General features: G+C 39.7%; 1 non-coding gene across 1 annotated transcript; it reads right to left on the bottom strand.

Annotated features, from left to right (window-relative positions):
- Positions 1-3,265: 3,265 nt before the first annotated feature.
- Positions 3,266-6,279, bottom strand: LOC101155659. Its single transcript, XR_002873255.1, has 2 exons — positions 5,913-6,279; positions 3,266-3,331 (listed from the first exon to the last, which is right to left on the bottom strand). It is a non-coding gene; the product is annotated as an uncharacterized LOC101155659 (transcript).
- Positions 6,280-7,465: the final 1,186 nt, after the last annotated feature.

Here is a 7,465-nt window from a genome sequence, read left to right on the forward strand (position 1 = left end):
CGCTGTGTCGCATTCCACTGTGACTCCCTGAGGACAAGCTTGACATTGTGGGACTGGACTGCGCCGGTAATGGCAGCAACCATGGAGACAGAATTTCCTGTTATTGAGATGTGAAGCAGAAAGGAGCGGATGCTGCAGGATGAGGGTTGATGGTTACACTACATCCCAATGGAAAGAATGGCTTTGGTTTTATCCAGTTCACTTACAGTCACCTCACCTTCAGCCATCATTTTCTAGTTATTTGTGCTATAGATGGCTATCAGAAGTCATCCATCCACCCATTAGCACTACATCTAAAGAACCACGCCAATGAAAACTGTGTTTCTAACTTGTGACATTTCTGTGATGATGGAGGACATGTATTAAGAAGTTTAGCTTAAAATTGCATATCTGAGTATATCTTTATTCAAACTGTTGTGAATCAGGAACAGACAAAAAACTGTTATAAACAAAGGCAGGATTGGACCGAGGTAGGACCCAAAAAGCTGGGCGGACCACAAGCTTCCTGCTCTGCTCCATTCTGATGCATCCACTTGTGGACCAATAGATCCATGTGTGTTCGTCTAAGCTGGCATCTGTTCAAAACTGTACGGCTGGATAGCTCCAACATTGCTCGCCATTTTTGTTGCACAGTCAGGTTGGTGCAGTACGCTAGCGGGAGAGCATGCAAACAGAGAGTTCAGTATTGGGCGATGGAGAGGTGGACTGGGATTTCTCTGCGCCAACAGACCTGCCCACAACTCCGAGGCAAATTTCTAATGAACAACTGCCGTTCCGCAAAAACTAGAAAATGACACAGTTTTTTGTATTTGGGCTAAAAACCGCACAATCATAATTAAGACCACTGGGAACGCTTTTAAAACGGTTTTAAAATATTAGTGGATCTTCCAGCACCGATACAGAATGGGTTTGTTTTGAATACAGATGGAACAAAAGAAACAGCCCAATCTCTCCTCCTCTGAAACTCCGTTTTGGCTCCTACAATAGTGTTAGTGTTTATTAAGACCACCTTAATAAACAAGATTTATTAAGAAGCTCAGCTTGGGACATAACAGCCGATTCTGCGACACGTGTCAAGACTTGCACACAAGATTGTTTTGAACAGTTCAAACTGCAGCTGCTTAGGCAGCTTCACATAGCAAAGGAAATCAAGGTAAACCTTAACCATTAAAATCCCGCAATTTAAGTCACTAAGCCGATAAACAGGACAAATCCCTCCGATGTTTTTGGAGCTGTGTTTTCTGTGTTACTAAAAATGCTTCGAATAAAAATAAATCATCATCTACTACAGAACAAATCTTTTAAGATCTTTGCCTTAAAACCTGAAGCAACCTAAAACCAGATGTTGAGACCTTTTCAAACATCTGTCAGAGCTGAGCAGCTGATCGGGGAAATAACTGCGTCTCATCTGCGCAAACAGAAGGCATTCCAGTCCCAGTTGCGCAGAGGAATGTGGAGCTTTGGTTTATAGCCCTCTGTGCATAAACTGGCTTTCTAAAGACATAGCAGTGTTTAAACAGGATCAGAGAGCACAGAATTCCTTAAAGCAGAATGTGCAATCTGATCTGTCACAGAATGAAGGGGGGGGATGCCAGATTAGAGGCATTTGATAAACAAATTTGGAAAACAAAACTCTCAGCCAGCAGAGTGACATTCTGTGTCAGTCTGAATGTACATAGTCAGACTATAATAATAACACCCATAAAATAATGAGTTGATTTCATTTTAAAACATCAACGGATCATAAACTACACGATTAATTCTTAAGAAGCTATTTCTTCACAGTTCTGCTGCAGCCGTGGCACAACAGCTACAGAGGAAACGAGAGTGAAGAAGTTTCATTGGCCTTTTAAGAAGGAAAAGGGAAAAAAAAGGTCTTGTGACGCACCACCACGTCTGCTCTGCAGTGTCTGCACAAATACTCACTGCAGCAAATAGAGAAAACAGTGAAACGCAAAGAAAAAGGTTGAAAATCAGAATGCTTTCCAGTTCTCCAGCATCAGCTTCAGACAGTGATACTATTGAGGCAGATCATCAATATGCACCTTGTGTTCCTTTTCCCCAAATGTAGAACAAATGTTAGCCTGTTACAAATACAAAATACAAATCATGAAAGGTAACTGTTTCTACATCTGTAGAGCCACTGTAGGCACCAGTCCTATATTTATATCCACGTGTCAGCCTGCTGCTCAATCCAGCCCGTGTTAAGGGGCTTTAGTCTCCCTGCATCCTGCCTGTTGTCAACATAGAAAGCTGATTTCCTCTCTGACTAGAACCTTGTGTACTCGATAGAAAAAGAAAAAAGAAGAAGTTGGGCAAATGCTAGCAGCTGACTTCCAGTTGACTGGTCACAATTTAGGAAATTAAGTAAAAAAAACAATGACACATACAGCAATATTATTAATAAAAAATGTGTGGAAATATAATAAAACCACGCACTGAAAGTATTTACTTAATTGAGGTCAAACAGCAGCAGTGGCTAAAACTCAAACACTTTTTTAACTTCCAAACTTCCTGCTTATGAAAGCATTCTTTGTTTTTTGTCTTCATAAATAACGCAAATGTATGGTTTATAAATGCACGAAAAAAATCTATATCCCACAATGATACTGCAAACCCACAGCAGGAGGCAAAATGACACAGTTACAGTCACACAGTCAGTGTTTAGATGCGCCTGCTGCTGGAGCATGTCACCCGTGAACCCTCTCTATTATCCACCAACATGCTAGCCAAAAGCCCCCGATACGGAGCGAGTGTCAGCGACACACAGCAGAACAGGCATGCAGATACACACTAGACACACAGAGAACAAAATACAACAACAAAGCAAAAAGGATCTAAGCAAAGACACAAAATGCACTGTACACAAACAACCCCATGTGGTCTCTAACAAAAGATACCCTAAACCAACAGGACTGACAGTGACCACAAAAAATGGACTTGTGGCTGACACAACCATGTTGCAGATTCAGACGAGAAGTGTGGAAATGTGAAAACACAAAGCTGCATAAAAACTCAAGAGTCCATTATGTGCAACAAGGTCAAACCAACATGCTTTCCTTCAAGACTCAACAGGACTAAAACAAAAGTGTTTTGAAAATCTCTTTAGAGATCTTAGCTGTAATTGCATAAAGTAAAAGGGCTGCAGCATTTCATCAAAATCTTCAAACTTGCTGAATTACATAACTCTACACTAAAGGCACGGAAAAGAAAGTTTACACGAAAATAAGATGACACTTACCGCCATCACCAGCTCAAACGGATGCTTGTACACCCTCACGGGGGATTGATACTTCTGCACCATGGTGACGACTTCAGTAACACCAACAACCTTCACAGAAATAAGAACAATCAGAAAAGACAGGGAAAATGACTGATCCAGCCATTAAACAAACAGGAAGCAAACATCTAATTTACGCTTCACACAGTTTCTCTAAGAGCCAAACCAATACAATTAAAACACTTGAGCGATATGCAGTAAAGGACATTTATTGTTTGCCTGCAGGAAAAATTCTCCTGATTGTGTACAGGAAGTAGCTCTCTTAGTCACTGTTCCTTAGAAAGGAACTGCAGGGATGACTAATCTCGACCTGCGGATTAAGGCTGCATGATATGAGGTTAACTCGCGATGTGTGATATTAGGGATCAATATTACGATATAACATGCGATACATTAACAACCAAAAACATAATTTCCATTTCACTGCAACAGTTTAAATAAGAGTCAGCATAATCTAAATTACACTTCGAATGACCCTCGTCTAAATAGTATGGAAGCGATTCTGTAGCATAATTAAAAATAAAAGTCAAAACCAGAAATGCTTTTTCATTTTCAAAATGTAACTGCATTTTTTTGACCCAAAATTAAAATAAAAAAGAAATCTTTCAAAGTGCTTTTTCATTTTCTTCTTCAACACTTCTTATTCTGTCACTTAATTAAAATGATAATGAAAATGGTTTATGACATTTCATTTTCAGAAAGTTCTCTGGTAAATGTGTAGCAAAATTCATTTAGAAATGTCTAATTTGACAACTAAAATGGATTATGGAACCGCTTCCATAACATAGGAGGTAAACATTGGACATTAAAAGGGCTCCATCCGATTGGTCAAAAGCATAAAGGGATTTATTTCATTCGTTAAAATACTTCAAGGTGCTATAAAATTGTTTTAGCACCATTAAGGTAACCATTTATCGCACTTTTTGCCATCTTTTGCGATATGTGTATTCCTCAGCTTGATGCTGCATTAAGGATAAATTTGTAATTTATTGTGCCGGCCTACTGTGGATGATGTCCCCCTGAGTAACAGATGCAGCATTTCTCACATATCCTATTAAAAAAACTGTGCTGGCTAAAAAAGCCTTGCACTGCCAGCTAACAGTTCCAAAAATAAAGGTCAGCTGCAGCCTCTGGCAGGTAAACACCACTTAAGGGGATTAAAAAGAGGACAGAACAAAGAAAAATGTGCTGTTGTTTTTTTTTATTTTAACAAAAAATAAATTCCACACGCTGGATGATCTAATCTGGCTTTTTGGTCATATTCGTCTCCTGAGATGGGATGGAGGGGGGGGGGGGGGATCCCATAAAAGCCTGTAACGGAATGTTCTAGATGCTTGAAAGGAAGTTGCAAAAAAGAAAAAACCTGTTTGTGCACTTTAACCAAGCATGAATGCACAAAGAATGACCTAACTGTCAAATGTATTTATTTATCAGCCACAACTGGCTTTGGGATTTATTAGTCACTACATATACTATGAGCTAAACTTCTGTATAATTACCACAGTAGCCTAGGGTGCAAAACACAAACAAAAACAGTGCATTAAAGAGAGGACAGCACTTTTTTGGGTTTTTTTATTTAGTTACATTTTGGTCAAAGACATGAAGCTGCAGTTTTTTAATGTGCTTTGCAGTTTGGGGCTAACAGAAATCACCGCAAACAGGCTACTACCCTAATACTAGCATGTTCTCACCAGCACTGTAACGTTTCTCTAAAAAGCACAGCACTAAGGTGGTACATCGTGATAATTACCGTCATGATTCAGGATCAGACTCAGTCAGCAACTTCGAGAATAAAAGTCCAAACAACAACAAGACAATTACTTTCGTGAGAAATACTCCTGAGTTGGGTTGCAAGTACTCATCTAAACATGAAAAACATATATATGTTTTAATTGTTTTTGCATTTAAGTTTAATAATCAGTTCACGCCGTTGATCTCTGTCGGTTTGAAGAGTTTCTCTGCTCGCATTTATTATATTTGGTGTAACAGGAACCTGCTGTTTGAACTACTTAAGCCGCGCCTGAAAAATAAACGCTTTGCTAAAACGACCAAAATACACACGTCTGGCACAAAATAAATCCGAACAAAATAAAGTAACAATGGATTTTAAACATTTGTAAATAGATTCTATCCATTTCGGTGGTTTCTGTGAAACTAGAACTGTCAATCATGTGGTTTAGGAGCCAATAAACGTTGTTTCGAGGCTTTGAAAACAATTTACATTCCAAAACGTGTGGTTAAGAATGGTCATTTCACGTAAAAACGTTTAAAGTCTCTATTTTTTTGAGTAATGTCCAAATTAAAAAACGAAACGAAACTAGGTAGGTTGCCTTATGCCTAAAATTAAATCAACTCAAGCTTGAATTTTAACATTTGCCATTTTCTGTGAACTTGTTACAAACAAACAATGCAACCAAAAACCTCCATTTAAAACACACACACAATTTATTCAGATAAAAAAATTCATTTTAGCGGAGTTTTCAGCTTTTCTCGTAATTGGGTCAAGAATTCATAGCTAGACACTGAGCTAAGCAGCTCGAGACGGCTAACAGAAAACTAGCTTACAAGCTAACGCTGACTTCAGAGAGCGCTCTTAACTTAACAAAAGTCTATTTTTTTTAAATGTACTTACCGAAGACTTGGTAACAAGAAAAACGTTAGGTCGTGTCAGAAGTTGTTTGGTCCAGAAGCACCGGAATGAACTCTAGCCATCCTTCTCTGCTCTGCTCGTCACTTCGCCGGGTCCGTGGCTACCGATTGTTAGCTTTGTTATGCTAACTAGCTGGTCTTGTAACCAGATTATGTCGCAAAACCGCCCAGAATTTTGCTCACAAACGAGCTGCGACAGGTTCCGAACGTCAAAACATCAAGGAGCTCAGTGATCAATCACGACTTCAGACACAAAGTGAGCCCACACAGGAGGGAGGGCGGCAGAGCCAGAACCCCTCCGCCTCTAGTCTATCTTCTCCTCCTCCTGTCCTCGCGCGTAGGATGCCGAGGCCCCGCCCCCGTTCTGAAAGGTTTTATTTTTTTCCAGGCCTCGTTCATGAAAATCTGAAGGACAAAATAGCAGAGGACAGGCTTCAACTGACCCTCCCCAGTAAAACGAGCTGCTACGTGCAAACAGACAAATAAAGGAGACGTGCACCGACAATTTTGCGAATTCTATGATGCAACAAGCTCAGTGGCCTTGGGCAGATGTAGATCATATGTTGCTGGGGCAGTTAATTACCCAGGGTGGAATTAGGGTTTCTGCTGAACCCAAAGGTCAGACAGTGTGTATTATCTCACCATACGTAGTTTGCAAGTGACAATACTTAGCAAAGATGTCACTGACACAAAGAATTTGTTCATTTAAAACCACATTACATGGGGGATTTATTATAAATCTGATGATCATACTTTGAGATTTGTGTCCTTATGCTGAAAAAAGAGAGGAGGGCCTGAGATAAAATTCTGTTTGGCACATGGATGTTTCAAAATTCCGCTGCAATGTGAGCACATCCGTCTTGCACAAGTAATTGGGCGCTTGGCAAAATGCTTCTTGAGCAGCTGTGTGTGGTTTTAGCATTACTCCATGCAACTAAAAATCCCTCATTGGCCCAGCTCAGAGCCGTTCTTTCAAATGGGGAAAAAATACTGAGCCGATGCAAAATCTGCATCCCGTTAAATCTCAGTTTTTTTTTTATATAAGACTCTGAAAAATGCACCATAAATCGCCAAACATACTATTTCATTTGAGGAATAAATGTCACTGGAGTGATAGGCGAACAATGAACCGACAGAATTAGCTTCTCAAAAGTCATTTCAGTGATAAGACTTCTTGTGTATGACGTAAATCACACACGTCATCTGTCAAATGGGGGTATTTATCCTACCAGCTGTGCGTGTATGGCTGGCAAACAAACCATGCCCAATTATTATTGATGATTTCGCTGCAGTGTGAAGCCAAACCACGAGTGCAGGATCATTCAGTTTGTTCCGATTCTGTGCCCCAGATGGGGATTAAAAAGATTATCATGTAAGACGCCCATAATAGGTTGCAGAATCTTAAATGTTTTATGCATATTGGCAAAGGAAAAGGTTCTATCCTTACATGGTTTTAGAGTTATCAGTCCCTCAAGTTACATTTTCTGCATACAGCATTAATGGTATTTGACAAAGAACAGATTGTATTAAAGCATA

This window comes from Oryzias latipes, chromosome 1 (assembly GCF_002234675.1).
Source record: "Oryzias latipes chromosome 1, ASM223467v1".
In the NCBI taxonomy this organism is placed as follows: Eukaryota; Metazoa; Chordata; class Actinopteri; order Beloniformes; family Adrianichthyidae; genus Oryzias; species Oryzias latipes.